Source organism: Indicator indicator, chromosome 3 (assembly GCF_027791375.1).
Source record: "Indicator indicator isolate 239-I01 chromosome 3, UM_Iind_1.1, whole genome shotgun sequence".
NCBI lineage: Eukaryota > Metazoa > Chordata > Aves > Piciformes > Indicatoridae > Indicator > Indicator indicator.
In genome coordinates this window covers 48,708,395-48,725,141 of record NC_072012.1, presented here as the reverse complement: position 1 = coordinate 48,725,141, position 16,747 = coordinate 48,708,395, and the positions used below count along the sequence as shown (strand labels likewise).

At 43.5% G+C, this 16,747-nt stretch overlaps 1 protein-coding gene across 1 annotated transcript in view; it reads right to left on the bottom strand.

Annotated features, from left to right (window-relative positions):
- Positions 1-15,411, bottom strand: part of RAP1B (RAP1B, member of RAS oncogene family) — a 35,209-nt gene extending 19,798 nt beyond the window's left edge. Inside the window, exon 1 of the mRNA XM_054399573.1 lies at positions 15,376-15,411. The gene's annotated coding sequence lies outside the window, so the exon portion shown is untranslated. The remainder of the gene's footprint in view (positions 1-15,375) is intronic.
- Positions 15,412-16,747: the final 1,336 nt, after the last annotated feature.

Genomic DNA, 16,747 nt, shown 5'->3' with positions numbered 1-16,747 from the left:
GCTCCTCCCTCTTCAGGCAGGAAAATACTGCCAACTGTGGTCTTTACACAGGTACTAAACAATAAAGTAGGAATCCTGCAGAATTCCTCTTAATTGGAGCAGGCACTGGCTTTGAACAGCCGAGTCAAGCATTTATATGCAGAGATATTTGACATAACTGTGAACTCTGAAGATGCAAGATTTAGCTGGAAATAGAAAATCAAGGGAAGCTATGCTTCTTCAAGGAAGACTTTCATACAAGTTAGATTCCAGTGCTCTCCCCAAGTACACAATCCTTCAGAAACAGAATTCACTTTCAGACTGCGTCCATTAACTGCCAGTGGCACTTCAGTAACTGGAAGTTTCAGTAACATACTTCTTGAAATACAACAGTCCTAAAACCACCACATCTGCACAGCCTCTCTTGCTACTCTGTTGCTATTACTGTTTCTAATTAACACACACATTAATGCATTAGTGCGGTGCATTAATGTAACTGTTTAATTCCACTTCTTCACCATGGCAGGGGCGTTGAAACTAGATGATCCCTGAGGTCCCTTCCAACCTTAACAATTCTATGATTCATGACATACTTCTTAAAGTACTTGATAACTAGAGAAGCAAGAGCTTCATATGCACCTGAACATTTTTCCCAATAAAGATTCTCTTTGAAGGATGAGCAGATCTTTGAATAAACCTGCTTGAGCAGAAGGGAAAATGTTTAACCAGGACAAGTCGCTGGAAATGAAGTGTCTTAAATACTTCACATCTGTCAAGGGCTGTGAATGCAGAACTTGCCTTCCACTTCTGCCCTTACCAGATAAACTAAGTCTCCTTAGACATTTTCTTGAACAATTTCACAGGATGTTAGGGGTTGGAAGGGACCTCTGGAGATCTTCCAGTCCAACTCCCCTGACAGATCAGGGCCATAGAATCCAGCACAGGTCACACAGGAACACATCCAGACAGGGCTGGAAAGGCTCCAGAGAAGGAGACTCCACAGCCTCTCTAGGCAGCCTGTTCCAGTGCTTTGTCACCATTACAGTAAAGGAGTTTTTCCTCATGTTGAGGTAGAACCTCCTGGCTGCTGGAGTTTCCATCCATTGCCCCTTGTCCTATCACAGGGCACAAGTGACCAGAGACTGTCCCTTCCTTCCTGATATCCAGCCATCAGATACTTCTTGAAGCACATCTCCAGAAAAAGACAACCAAAGTGATAATGCCAAGAAAGCTGAGGAATAAGAAACCCAACTTTAGTGGTGAACGAAGAAACCACACTCTCGCTGCTCATAAAGCTTTTCTTAAAAAGAAACCACACAATTAAAAATTCAGGAAAGTTCAAATACCATTGGTAACTGAGCTCAATATGAAAGTGAGTAGTGGAGGTGTTTTTAGGTGGAATTTAGTTCTGTTTCAGCTCTTTCAGCTTCAAATTTTGGTTTATGATTAAACTTTGTTACATGTCTGAGGAACAGGAAACCAAATAATCCAAATTTTCCAAGTGATATTAAACCAAATGAAGCTGTAACTAGAGCTCAGCCCCAGGCCAAAGACATGAGCTAAATACAGTCATTACTTGAAGATACCCCTGAGACCTGCTATGTGAACTAGTTGTTCAGGTATGGAATTAAACAAATAGTCCCTCCCAGAAGCATTATCATTTTCAGAAGGGATTGTGATTATTCAGCACTTTACAGACACCATGATCTTGTTCAGGCCCTGACATTCTGGTTGTATTGTGATGTTGCAGTGTATTCACTAAAATTTTCATAATCCCTCTGCCCTAGCACATTTATCTGTCAGAAAGAGATGCTTTGTTTAAACCGCCTTGGGAATAGTCCTCCCATTTAATCTCAACTTGTTTGCATGAGGAAAATAAAAAATAAAGTTTCAAACATTAGAATAACAGATAAAGCAAATTACCTGACTGGTTATCCTGCTTACAATTAGCAGTAGAGGGGAAAAACAGGGAAGAAAAAAAAAAATGCTTCTCAGAGAGGGGACTCAGATGGAACAGGATGACAATGGTCAGACATTTGGAAAAATAGCTCTACTGCAGTCACAGGACCAACCAAGGTCAAAGGATTAAGTCTTTCCAGATAAGATGCTTCCCACTTTGGGTAGAAGAGCAGTCTCAGATTGCCAAACATAAATCTTTCTAATGGTCTGTTCCATCTACACTCCACTACACTGAGTCTCTTGGTTTAGAACCCCTTCTTCAGGGAAGCAACTAGAGAAGGGGGGATGTGTCCTGTTCTTCGTATTTCCCAAATACTTGCATGTAAGGGGGCGAAGTCCTTAATTCTTATCCTTCAAATCCAAGCTTTAGGTTTTTGTGGGGTGGGGTTTTTATTTGGTTGGATTTTTTGTTTGTGTTTTTTTTTTTTTTTTAATGTGGGTTTCTTTTCTGTTTTGTTTTCAGAATAATTTCAATGCATAAGCAGCACCTTGACAATCTAAGCCAAAGAGGAAAGCTGCTCATTTTCACCAACTTTTAGATGCCTTAGGAATTAATCAACTCAAGAGTTGCTCAAAAGGGTAAGTGGCATATATTAAAAAAAAACAAAACAAAACACAAAACAACCCCACCTAAAATACTCTAGAGCAGACTTCCACACTTATATATAGAAAACACAATTCGAAATTGATTCTGAAGACATGACAAACCAAAAAATTGATTGGGTCTAATTAAAAGCTTTCATACTTAAGACTCCCAGAAGCAGAGCTATTTAATTACTAATGTAGACTTTTGGAAGCAAGTCAACTGTTTGGTAAACAAGGCTAAAAGCAGCAAACCTGACAAGAAGTTACTGCAGCACAAACATGGCACCAAGGTTTAAGTTGCTCCTTCAACTGCCCACAGGGACACTTACCCACAGAAGCAGCTTAAGCAAGTTTTCCTCCTTTCACTGCAGGGCACTACCTCAATTAATATTGCATGCAGGCACGATTTCCACAACGCAGTTAACATGAGCTTACTTGTGAGATTAGGGAACTTGAGCATCTCCCCTATGATGAGAGACTGAGAGCCCTGGGGCTGTTTAGTCTGGAGAAGAGAAGGCTGAGAGGGGATCTGATCAATGTCTATCAATAGCTGAGGGGTGGGGGTCAAGTGGAGGGGGCCAGGCTCTTTTGAGTGGTGCACAGCAATAAGCCAAGGACCAATGGAGACAAACTTGAACACAGATTTCACCTCAACATGAGGAGAAACTTCTTTACAGTGAGGGTGATGGAACCCTGGAGCAGGCTGCCCAGAGAGGTTGTGGAGTCTCCTTCTCTGGAGAGCTTCAAAACCTGCCTGGATGCATTCCTGTGGGGCCTACCCTGGGTGATCCTGCTCTGGCAGGGGGCTTGGACTCAATGATCTCTGGAGGTCCCTTCCAAACTCTGACATTCTGTGAGTCTGTGACTACTTTCACTGTATATAATGAATACAGCTGAATAAAATCTGGTTTGGTTTTGTTCTTCTGAACAAACTTAATGCATGTTCTAAGGATGCAAACTGGCCTGATTAAAGCCACTGGTGAGATATCTCAAGACGAAACTTCCCAATGTGAGAAACTAACAAGCATGTGCAACTTGCAGTTGTTTCATAGGAAGTGTAAAAAAGTCATTTCAAAGCAAGTGATGTAATGAACTTTCATAAGCTTCTAAAAACTGCTGTGCTTTTAACACTTACTGAGTTCAAGTTTCGACTATGTGCAAAAATTCCAATGTGTCAACTCAGACTTGGAGCCTTTTATAAAACCTAAGCTTATATTCCATTTAAGCCTAAATTGGGTTTGTAGCATTTATCAGTTCTGTTCTTATTTTTGATGACTGTTTGCCATAGGTTTGTATTTTCTGCCTATTTCTGTAAATTAGCCACTGCCTCCCATGAGACTTGCTTGTGTAGCAGGTTCCCAGCTAAAACTATCACCTCAGAAGTCCTCAAGAAACTGCATTACAAATGGTTTTTTATGCTGGTAAAGAAAATCCAGGCAAATAATTAGCACAAAAGAAAACCACTCTGATTTTTAGAAATACTACTCAAAGAATCACAGAATTGTCAGGAATTGTCAGGCTTGGAAGGGACTCAAGCATCATCTAATTCCAACCGCCCTGCCATGGACAGGGACACCTCACACTACAGCAGGTTGCTCAGATCCATCTGGCCTGGCCTTAAAAACTTCCAGGGATGAGGTTTCTACCACCTCCCTGGGCAACCTGTGCCAGTGTCTCACCATCCTCATGGTGAAGAACTTCTTCCTAATGCCTAATCTAAATCTCCCCTCCTCTAGCTTGGATCCACTACTCCCTAGCCCTGTCACTACCTGACACCCTAAAAAATCCCTCACCAGCTTTCCTGTAGGCCCCCTTCAAGTACTGGAAGGCCACAAGGAGGTCTCCTCAGAGCCTTCCCTTCTCCAGACTGAATAGCCCCAACTCTGTCTCCATGGGAGAAGAGCTCCAGCCCTCTGATCACCCTCATGGCCATTCTCTGGACACATTCCAGCACCTCCAGATGCTTCTTGTAATAGGGGTTCCAAAACTGGACACAGTACTCTTGGTGAGATCTCACCAGAGTGGAGCAGAGCAGAAGAATGCATAATTACCACATTAAGGTATCTTGCTACACATGAGCTAAATACTCAGCCATACAGCAAGTTTTGAGAACCGAGGCAGCAATTTACTGCTGTGAATTTGGCTGTATAGTCATCACAGAGAATTATTTACTTCTAAACTTTTACCAGTCAACAGACAGCCACATCCCGGTATGCCCAACATAATTTACCTGATATGCATCCTTCTGATAAAGAGCAGATATAAGTATTTGTTTGCCCTCATAATTATTACAGTAAATATCTTGCAAGCTACAAAAAACATTAGAATCAGCAGGACTGCAATTACAGCACAGGAATTTTCAGAGGCAAGATACATCTCTTGTAAAAACGCACTCATGTACAGCTTGGAAGTTCCTTCAAGAATAAAGTTGCCAGCTGGCTTAAGGTACTCTCCTTTGGAGAAAGGCAGTTTAATTTCTGTTGCAGAAACAAGACCTGGCCTCAAATTCCACGTGATATCTGCCTAACTGGCAATCTTAGCTCTGCTCTGATTGTGACGCTGGCTGCTGAACCAGTGAAGCTTTGTATCAGGTTTCCTTCTACAGACATAAGGCAGTGCTCAGTTCAACTGCAATCCCAATCCTATCTGAATTTTCGCCCCTCCTGTCTATTTTTCTCCAAAACCCACACACCATGTACACCCCTGGCAATGCCAGAGCCTGCATACAAGAATATCATTATTTGAACTGTCTTTGTTATTAAATGTTTGGTTTCAGTTCAGCTTTTTTAGATTAGTAACACATCTTCAAGGCACAGATAGAGAGATTTCCTTCATTTTTATGTGATCTTTTTCTTACTGGCCATTTAAGACAGCCCTTTATATACAAAGCATCCTTCCACAGTATGATTTACAGCAATTCTATTACAAAGCAGGCTGGTAGCAGGAAAGCGTTGTTACAAATTCCCATACGTCATTTTAATTAAGATCAGAAGTTCTGTCTGTTGAAAGGACACCAATTCTATGCAAAATGAGAATACCAGCTACCACCATTCATTAAGAGGAATAAAATTAGTTCTTCCATGATAGATGAACCATACCAGCAAAGTCCCAAGTAATTGTAACTCATGCCTGTTTTGACCTTTCAATCAATACTTCCCTAATAGAAACATGGTACTCGAACGTGAGCAGCAAACATCACTGGAAGTCACCCAAATTATACCTAATTTCACAAACAGTTCTTTTGTTAAAGCTTGAGACATCTGTTCTAAGGTTAATTTGAAATAAAGTGTAGACAAACTCCCAGCAATAACCTCCATCTTCTGCCACATGGTTTTGCTACCTCTGCAATAACAGAGGTGCAACCTTAACTGCTCCTTGTCACAGTTTCTTATCTGAATCCACTGAAAAAGGTGGGGCTGTAAAAAGTCTGAAATGCTTAATTGAAGTAGCCGAAACTTAAGCAGAACATCCTGTTCTGTTGCTGGATGAAAGGCTGCAGCATCTTAAACACATGGATGGTAGCAACTTGGGAACATCCAACTCACAAACATACCTTGACTAGAAGATGATAGCTGTAGAAGCTGACCTCCACATTTCTGCCTTTATTCAGGTGCACACACAACTCGGTTATTTATGAGGCAACTGTGAAGTTGTCACTTCAGACAAGGATAATACCCCCCTCTCCCAATCAACAAACAACCCCCTCCACCACCCCCCCCTAAAAAAAACCACTAACAAAACAAACCTAAAACTAAACCATTAGCATAAAAAAGGCAAAAAACTTAAAACAAAAACACAACCACCAAAACCAACCCAAACAAGCAACAAAAAAAACCCACACCAAACCCCTCCCCCCCCAAAAAAAAAACCCACCCAACACCCCCCACTAAAATGAATGCTGGTTTATCTTAACATGCCAAGTAGAGAGCTACAGTAATTCTGCACCCGCATTGTGAGCAACTAATGCATCTCAGAGAATCCCAGGCCTTGTTTAATAGGTCAGGAATTTTGAAGCAAGGGAGAAATCTGACAGTCTGGAGCAGGAACCCAAAGGTTAGCAATTCACACCTGCAAGCCTGAGCTCACAATGACACCTACACAAAAACCCAAGTAAGTTTAACCAAATGGATGTGAATTACACTCAGCCTCACATCACTTTTTCTTACATGGACTAGATCATAGAATCAGTCAGGGTTGGAAGGGACCTCAAGGATCATCTACTTCCAACCCCCCTGCCATGGGCAGGGACACCTCACACTACATCAGGCTGGCCAGAGCCTCATCCAGCCTGGCCTTAAACACCTCCAGGGATGGGGCCTCAACCACCTCCCTGGACAACCCATTCCAGGTTCTCACCACTCTCATGGTGAAGAGCTGCTTCCTCACGTCCAGTCTGAATCTCCCCACTTCCAGCATTCCCCATAGTCCTATCTTTATTAGTTATCAAATTAATGACAGTTAAACTAGTCTTCTCCACAAGAGTCTATTTGAATCTTCTTGTCATCACCCTAATTCTTGTTTAGACCATACTTTGCAGTTGCTCTGCATCTCCAAAGCTTCCATTTCCTGGAGAAACTTGTTGTACATTAAGACTTACTTTGCTTTTTGTCAAACCAAACAAGTACTTTGAGAAGGTATCAGACAGCATCCAAAACACACTGAAATTTAAAATTGGCTCTGGAGGTCTGGATGGGAAGACCTTTCCAAATAGGAAATGTGCATTACTTAGACTATGACAATCAAAGTCTTTGAAGAAGTGTTACTACTATATCCTAAACCTTTTATGGAAGAAGAGTTTCACTTCTAACATGTTAAATATACGCAACTCAAAACAATCTATATTTTTAAGATTTTTTTAAAGATATTTTTAAGTGAGAGAATGACTTTTTAGTCCCCCTTGACTGTTCCAGAAGTTTATCCCTTATGAAACCACAGTCCTGTATTTCCACATGACTTAGAGTGCTCCCACTTCACCCTGCACGTGGCTCTTTTAAAGCTGTTGGGATCTATTGCTTCAACTTTCTGTAGATAAGGCTGTGAATGGTTCCTTACTTTCACTTCTACTATCGCAGCAGATTCCGCATTCAGCTTCCAGAAGAGGCTTCAGCTTTTCTCCATGAAATTTACATCACCAAATTTCATTTAAAAAGTAGTCCACAATAAAATTACGTAATGGAAGAACTGCATTACTTGAAAATATAAGTATTTTCAAGTGGATATAGAAGAACAGTACTTGCAAACTGTGTCTTAACATCTTGCCTCTGGCTAGATGCAGGATGTAACTTCAGTGAGCAAGACTGCACCTTGTTCAAGATACTGGTCACTGTAGTTAAATTAAGTCCAAACTGACATGCCCTTAATGTTGTTTCTTCATCTAGACAGGACACAGATTTCTAGAAGAAAAGGAAGAGGCAGCATCAAGACTTCTTTGTTCCTTTGTTCTTCAAGAATAAAACCATACAACCTATTGATCTTTTTCACTTCAGGCTTCACAAGAAATATTATTTTCTCAGTTTAATTCCTACTCACATAGATACAGCACTTTTCTCCTTAGATTACTCTTAAGAGTTTAATGAAAAGCAACACACAGCTCAAAAAGATGCCAAAGAGCAGCACATACAGTGGCCTCAAGTACTTCATTGTAAAGTAATTTTTTTTTCCAGCTAGTCAGATTTTGTAGAACTTCAGTTACCACACTTCAATTTTCTATGGGAGATCTCTGGCTGAACTTCAGTTCAGCTTAGGGTGTTTCCTGAAATGAAAGGTTTAGGGAGATCAGAAAAACACCCACAGAGGATCATTTAAACACACAAAAAAGGCAACGAATTTTCTCAAATAAAGGAGAGGTGAAATGGTAACAATAAAGTAAAAACATACAATGAGCAGAAATAACTACTCAGCCCTGGTGAGACCACAGCTGCAATCCTGTGTCCCGTTTTGGGCTCCCCAATTCAAGAGAGACAGAGACCTGCTGGAGAGAGTCCACCAGAGAGCCAGGAGGATGCTTAGGGGACTTGAGCATCTCCCCTGTGAAGAGAGACTGAGAGCCCTGGGGCTGTTTAGTGTGGAGAAGAGAAGGCTGAGAGGGATCTGATCAATGTCTATCAAGAGCTGAGGGGTGGGTGTCAAGTGGAAGGGGCCAGGCTCTTTTGGGTGGTGCACAGTGATAGGACAAGGAACAATGGAGACAAATTGAACATAGAAGATTTCAGCTCAACATGAGGAGAAACTTCTTTACAGTGAGGGTGATGGAACCCTGGAGCAGGCTGCCCAAGAAGGTTGTGGAGTCTCTGTCTCTGGAGACTTTCAGAACCTGCCTGGATGCATTCCTGTATGGACTACCGTGGGTGATGCTGCTCTGGCAGGGGGTGTGGACTTGATCTCTGGAGGACCCTTCCAACCTCTAATATTCTGTGATTCCGTATCAGTCATAAATGTTTGTTTCTCTCTAGTATTCATATATTAAATAAAGGCAAGAAATTGCACATCATAATAAGAGTATTTGAAGACCAAGCACCCAGTTAAGCGGAAATTATGAATGCCTGTTTATTTCATAGTCTCATGGACCTATTGCCCTCCACGCCCAGGATGATCTGTATTAAGTAACAGTGCCTCTCTTTGATGACATCCCACCTTATCTACGTCAGCAAAAAAAGATACATCAGAGAAATGGGTGATTCTCCAGCAAGACAGTTAGCAGTTCTTGCCTCATCCAGTGCTCCTTGATCTACATGATTACTACACAGTCTCTTTGGTTCCACCAAGTGCTAAGATGACAATTTGCCATCAGTTTCTAGAAGCATGTCATATTCTCAAATGACTGATGTTAACAAAAAGTTGGATTTTTAACACAGCATTTCCCAGCCCACGAAGAACACAAGACCAAGGCATCTCAAATTGTATACTTGTATTTAGTGAATACTGTTGAGACAAAACCACCCTGAAAATTCATCTGTGTAATAGCATAGTATGTGCAAGAGTTCTGAAGATAAATTCGTATTTGCCAGGAACTCATTTCTGATGCCACTCATCAGAAACCCTATGAAAACAAACAGCATTTTCTGTACACTTGCACCAATCAACATTAAGTAACAAAAGGATCATCTCCCGAATGGAAACAATACCACCACACTCACAGAATGCCTACTGCCCATCAATTTTCCATTTAAACAATCAGAAGGGCCACAGAAAGACAATACATTCTTACACATGCTAACTATGTAAATACAACTCCAGAAGTGTGAAAGGTAAGATTTTGCACACTTGTATTTCAGCAATATTGCATGCAAAAGCAATCACATGAAGCAAAGTAGGCTGTGCTTATGGGTCAATTTGTCAATCAAGCTTTCAGACATACAAAATGAAAGATCTTTGCAATGAAACATCTGAGGAGGGTTGCTGACTGCATCTTACAACGCTTCACAATTCACCTTAACCACTTCACATCTGCAAGATTAATAAAAGAGGTTCCTGCACAGTTATGTTGTTGGCTTGCTCCCACACTTAACTAATCACAGAAGTCTGGACACACAGCCATGCATGGCTCAGTCTCAACCATAAATGTCACATTATAAACAAACAAATTAGTCCTAAATACTGTATTGCACAGAGTAAAGTTCTTGGGTAACTTCCACTTAAGAGATTACTTCCATTCCACATTCCAGTTTACCTCTCTCCATATTCAGGAAAAACAAGACACGGTGCAGCTTTCCCCTAACATTCTAATGAATCACTTTTGGGGGAAGTATCAAATGAGATGTTCTAGAATTGTGATTAACTCCAAGCAAGGACCATAGAACTGCACAGCTTAAGTACCATATTGTCTGGGTTCTGATGCAGGCCAAGCACTGTTCAGCATACCAGCTTCATCTCAAACAAAAAATACTGACCATACACAAAAACTTTAGAGGCAGGTCTGGCCCTACAACCACTGAAAACTGATTTTGGCAGTGCTCAAGTGCCACACCTCAGAACACCTTCCAATTCCTGTACCTTCCCTCTTGAGCTCCACACAGGTAACTTGTGTGTATCTGTAGGTCATCTTTAACACAGATGTGGTGGTACTCTTTTGGTTTCTTTCTGATATATGAAGAATGCTTTTAAGAAATCACTCTTCATGTTTGCAGTGAAAAGGCACAACTGGTTAGGCTGCAGAACCAGACATTATGAGTGGGGAAAAAATTAGGACAAAACGTCAAAAGCTAAGATAACTAATACTGAGAAAAATAAAAAGAAGAAACAATTGCAGGGACTATCTGTATTCACAAGTTATTTTGGATTCACTGAAGAGCTGGATAGCCAATGTACATTATTTGGCCAATGGATACAAAAATTCATTTAAGTAAAAAACTTTCACCATCCAATTTCACAAAGTAATGAAGTAAGCCACAATAAAGGAAGTATTGTCAAACCAATTATTTTCCTTTAATCCAGATTACCTACTGAAATCAATACTTAACAATAACTGTCATAATTAAAGCAAGTAAGGGTAGTATTCACCTGAATATCAACAAATTTTGTTGCAAGGAGCACGTTCACCTCAGTTTCTTTTCTCAAAGACAAGAATTACAACTACAGATGCTTGCTTTGTCTTCAGTTATGTAAATTAACTGTTCTCCTGTTACAGTGCTTCAATATTGTCCAGAAATTTAACAATACAAAATTTCTCACATCCCTATGATTAGAGTTATATTGAAGATTACTTCATGAGTGAGTAACAGTGGCACACAATATCCCTTTTGCAGAAGACCTGGTCAAGTCATTCAAATTTAAGACACCTTCCTGTGTTACCATAGCTGCAGGAATGATATGAAGTGATCTAAGAAACTAGGGGTTGCATGAAGAGAATCTCAGGCTGGAAAGAAACCCAAGATGCTGCTTTTCTGACACAGGAAGCCCATCAGAAGGGCTAGGCTGTCCCACTCCTGCACTATGGTCTCGCCTTCCTCCCTTGGTCAGAAACGAATTAACCGTATGTACTGTAATTGGCAGTCTCTTTTCATGGTTGCACAGCAGGAACTTACTTCAAGTAACATCAAGTCCTTAGATGACTAACTAGGAGGCGGAGTGCAACAGTGTACAAGATATTGTCAAACGCCTCCTCTTCTTCCTGGTTCACATCTTAGAAGTTCCCTCAGCTTCTACAGACCTTCCTAGAGAGTAGTATAGTCACTTTCACTCTGCTTCTCCAGTAGTAGAATATTGCTTTTGATTCTGAATAGCTAGAGGGCCCCTAAATCATTCTGTACTTCAAAAGTTGCCTAATAGGCAGATTTTAACCTTTACAATATTGATAGCCTCCCTTCCTTTCTTTGCTGCTAGAAGAGAGGAACATGCAGCATGTCAGCAGCTCTCTACAGCACACATAAAGAGGTACACACAATAGCTAAAAAAAAGAGTATCTTTTCACTTTCAGTTGTCCAGTGTTTCTTTAGGCATTCTAAAGCTTGAGATGAGAGCTTCTGGTCAGAATCTACCATGGCTTTTGAAAGTAGTCTCATTCAATATGAAGAAACAGTTTGTACCAGCAAAGGAGGTCTTTGACTTTCTCCAAATAATGCTTTCCTACTACAGGCAAACTGCCATAGCTTCATCAGACTTGCCTCTACTATGCCTGTTTCACTCAGTTTTCTCATGGTTGACAGGACCTAAGGAGAAAGCGATACATGTTATGCTTTAAGTGAGATACTAAAGATACCTGCAGTCAACTGCTGAACTTAGAAAACAGGTTCCCTACTAACAGCACTCAAGTAAGAAAAGAAACCCTTCCTTTTTCTCTGCTTTACACAAGAAGAATGGAAAATGACCATCTTAACCACGTCTAAGTAGGAAGACAAAGTCTGCCTTTGAATATGAAGGTGCGATTACTGTAGATACCCCTTTCATCTCTCCAAACACAGAGACTGTCTAAAATATCCCTCTACCTGATCTAGATGCAACAGAACACAGCAGAAGCCTGCCCCAACTCAGAAGGGATTCAGTACACTGACAGTACCTGGTGCACTTCAGTCTGTTTTTCTATTTTTTCTGAGAGAGACAAGTGGCAAGAGTCCCAGCCACAAGCTAAACACAAACTTCTGCTGCACAGGATATGCTTAGTGATCTGGTTATTAAGACAGCAATTTTTTAAAACTCACAGCAACTTACAGATGTCAGTTAGTTATCTGAGAGTCAGCTAAGTGTTACTTAGATGGGCCAATTCACTAAGGACCTGCCTACTCTATTAGCACACACCCAAGGACAAAGTGCCTGGTTTCATCTATAAGATACTCTTAAGAGCACCTCTCCATACCCAAATCCAAGCAGCTACTGGAGCCCTGCAGATGACAGGATTGGCACTATAGCAGCAAGTACTCAAGCACTTCTGTGACTCTTTCACTTCCCACATCCCAGATGATAGGTGGACAACTGTTTATTTTAGTTCCCAGTCCCATTTACTGTTAGCTCACAAGCTACACTGTAGTCTTCAGCACACTTCCTTCCGCAGCTATACAAGTAATTTCTCCTTTTGCAGGCCCTCACCTAGATTCCCATCTGTTTGCCTCTGTTCCAGAAAGACTCTCAATTAAAAAGAAAGTCGGTTTTACTCTGCAAAACTGGCACAGCACAAAGAGAACTGTCATGGCTCACTTCAGATTTATTTTCGACAAACTGTCCTACAGCAGAGCTTTGGAACAAAAATGCACAGTTTTAATTCCACTCAGAAAACTCATCTGGTGCATGTATGCAGTAATAGATGACAGAAACATAGGTAAAGACAGTAAAAGATTATTGAATTGGGGTTGTTTTTTGCCCATATACAAGTTCTGGTTTTGCACTTATAGTCTTTCAACTGTTTCGCAGATTATTTCACCCCCAGGCAGACAAGACAGGTGCTCCAAGTAAGATCAGCTTTGCTGAAAAAAATGATACACAGCATTTATATTGTCTAGTGCGACTCAAAACTCATTTATTTAGCTATCATAAAGCTTCACGCTACAGTTTCAAATTGAACTTGAAGTAGTTCAAACCACTACAAGAAGCATCCCTGAGAATATGCAGGTACCAAGGTATAAAACATTGCATCTAATTAGTTCCAGAGTTTATTTGTAAAGCCTTTGATGTGAAGAGCCAAGGTAACCTCCACTGAACTCGAGTATTTTTAGCTAGAGTGAAGTCTACAGGACTGACTTTGAGCAAGACAAAAAACAAAAAAAGATGTGATGAATAAAGGAAAACCACTTGACTATAGCAGTTTTGGTGGTTGGTTGTTTTTTTTTTTCTCCTTCAAAAGCGTGCGATTTTAACACAGAGGCAAGTCATCCAAGAGATGATTATCTGATTAGTTTTTCAAGTTTTCCATAAATGAGGAAAGAGATACTTTTCCAAAGGGAAATAAATTTGGGGTTGAATGGTTACATTGTTACATAAGACAATATGATTGCTTCTTAGCCTTTTAATTATAATTTATGAAGAGCATGTTGTGTCTGTCTTTTTTTGTAACAGTAATTTCAACATATATTTTACTGTGAAAGAGTAGAAGTCTTTGTCGTACACCATCCACACATTTCACACTGGGTTAAGATATAGCTGTTACATGACAAAAATGACAAATTACATTAATCAAAACACTTAAATGCAAGAACACACACACGCGACCTGGGTAATTTTCAAGTTAAACATCTCTGAAATACTCTCTCTTGGCACTATACCACCTTGTTATCATACCCTGCAACACTACTGAAAAACACTTCAATTTTGTTGGTTTTTTTTTTTTTTTTGTTACCCTGAATAGCACAACCCATCCCTTTAAGGCAGAAATGGGAGTAAAAGCACACTGATCTTTTTTGCAGGAAACCTTGGCTTATTGTCATTTTTTTAAAAATCCAAGGCCAGAGTGAAAAGACTTCTATTTGGTTTTATTTTCCCCTCTGTAAACTTCTCTTTCTTTCCCCTGCTTCTTCACAAACAGGCGCAGAAGGGTACGATGCATCTCAGGCTTATCGGCCGGGTTTGGCGCAGGAAGTGTCAGTCAAATTTTTCCATTTGCTTTGACACGGGTGGTGGGGTGTTCAGACGAGATGAACATCCCTGTCATCCTCTTTTCCTTTTCATTTTGCGATAAGCAAGAGAGGACCTCGCCGGCCACGACGCTGCCTGTTTGTCCCACTCGGTGGCTACCCCAGGCACAAGGACCGGCGGTCGGCGGGCTGGGCGGTCTGCCCGGCCGGCCGCACCCGGCCTGTTCCCCCCCACCTCTCCCCCACACACCGGCCGGAAAGAGCGCGCAGCTTCTTCCCGACGACCGGACTAGGTGGGGCTCCAGCTCGGACTTCCCGCTGACAACGACGACGGCAGCCGGGGACCGTCCCCTTCCCCGCCCGCGGCGGGGCCGAGGCGGGCGTCACCCGCCCCTCCCTACACCCAGCCGGGCCCCACGTCGCGGCCCCGAGCTGCGGGGTTACAACTTTCCGCTTCCGCTCCAACTTCTGCTCCGGAGACCGGCGGGAGGGGGCTGGCGGCACAGGGCAGGGCCGAACACTCGGCCCGGCTGGCAGCGGGTGGCCCTCACCGCCCTGCTCTTCCTTTCCCCACCCCGCCCGCCCCCAACCCCTGCGGCGTCCCCCCCCGCCGCGGTGTCCCCCTGTGCCTGAGGCCGGACGAGGCGGCGGCTCCCAGTTCCTCCTCCGCCATGTTTCAGGCTCGCGCCCCTTCCCTCACGGCGCGCCGCTCCCCACCGCCACTTACCCCCCCCCGCTCCGCCGCCCCCACCAGCCCCGTCCCCGCCCCGCCGCGCCACCTGTACCAGACACGCCGCTCCCCCACCCCACCACCAGCCCAGCGGCCCGGCCCACGCTCCTCGCCGCGACCTACCGGACAGCGCCTCCGCTCCCCGCCGCCGCCTCGCCGGCCGAGCCCGCTGCGCTCCGCCCGTCGCCCGCTCCGTTCCCTCTCGCTGCCTGTACCGGGGCGCGGCTTGGGGCCGTCGCCGTGACGCCGCACGCCCAGCCTCGCTCTGGCGCGGCGGGGGCGGTGCGGAGGGGAGGGGTGACCTCGCCGCCCCCCTCCCTGTGCGCAGGCGCGAGGCACCGCGCGCCCGCCCCTCCCCCCACGCCTCCCCACCCCCAGCCCCCGCCCCGCGAACGGGGGCCGCTGGTGGTAGGGAAGCTGCTGGGGCGCGATCGCTCTGGCGGGGTAGGGGTAGCCTCTCGCCAGCCGCGGGCACGCATACTCAGACGGAGCGCAGGGCAGGGCAGCTAGGAAGGGATGGTCGCTGCATGGGCGGCCTTGCCCTGGCTGGGAACACCTCTGGGCCGGGCCAGCTTGCCCGAAGTGCGGTACTGCGGCCTCTCCTGGGCAGCCCCCGGCCTGCCCGCAGTAGCCGCGAGGGTGGGTGGGCGTGTAGGACCCTTTGGATTTGGGAGGTTTTTAGCTGAGGGTTGGAGCACGAGTGAATGTAGTATTTGAGGGGTTGGCAAAGTGTGTCAAAGCTGGAGTCCGGAGCGCAAGATTGCCTGGCGCTACCAGGCCGGCGATCTGTCCCCCTGTCTCCAGCCCTGTCAGATGTTTTTGAAGATGCCTCATGCTCCATAGCAACGTCTGCGTCGGGATAACACAACTCCCTCTCCCCTCAAGTTCTCTTTGTAAGCCCCAAGCAGGAGCCATGGGTTTGTTACGGCTTATAGGTGGGTCAAAACCCATACTGTAGTTCTTCTTAAGTTAATTTAGACCATCAAGAACTGGAAATGTAAATATCTTGGCAGTATTTCTTTCGCTTCTAGAGGAGTTTTGAGACCCGTTGATGAAGGGTGTTTTAGAAGTGCAATGTGCCACTGTTTTTCAATGTGAACAGCCTATCATTAGCCCTGCTGACACAAAGCAGGATGCCTATTGCCTGCAAATAATTACAGTTTTTCTTAACCTTCTGTAGTTTCAGGTCTAAGTAATGCAAGTGATATTTTTTCTCTCTCTATCTTGAGTGTTGCTAATATTTTCCAGTTACAAAAGGATTAACTGATAAAGGTCAAAAATAAATGTGTGCTTATGTCCCTAGGAAACACTTAGTAAACAAATAGTTAACGTGGTGCGCTCAGATAAAACTTTTGTTCAGAGGAAGCTCACAGCAGAGTGTGTAAAACTGACAGGAAGTTGCAGTGAGGCTTCTGGCAAGGAGAGTGGGTGTGGAGGAAGCACAGGCTTTCTGTTTGTAGCACAGATAGAAAAGGGAATTAAAAAACAACAACAA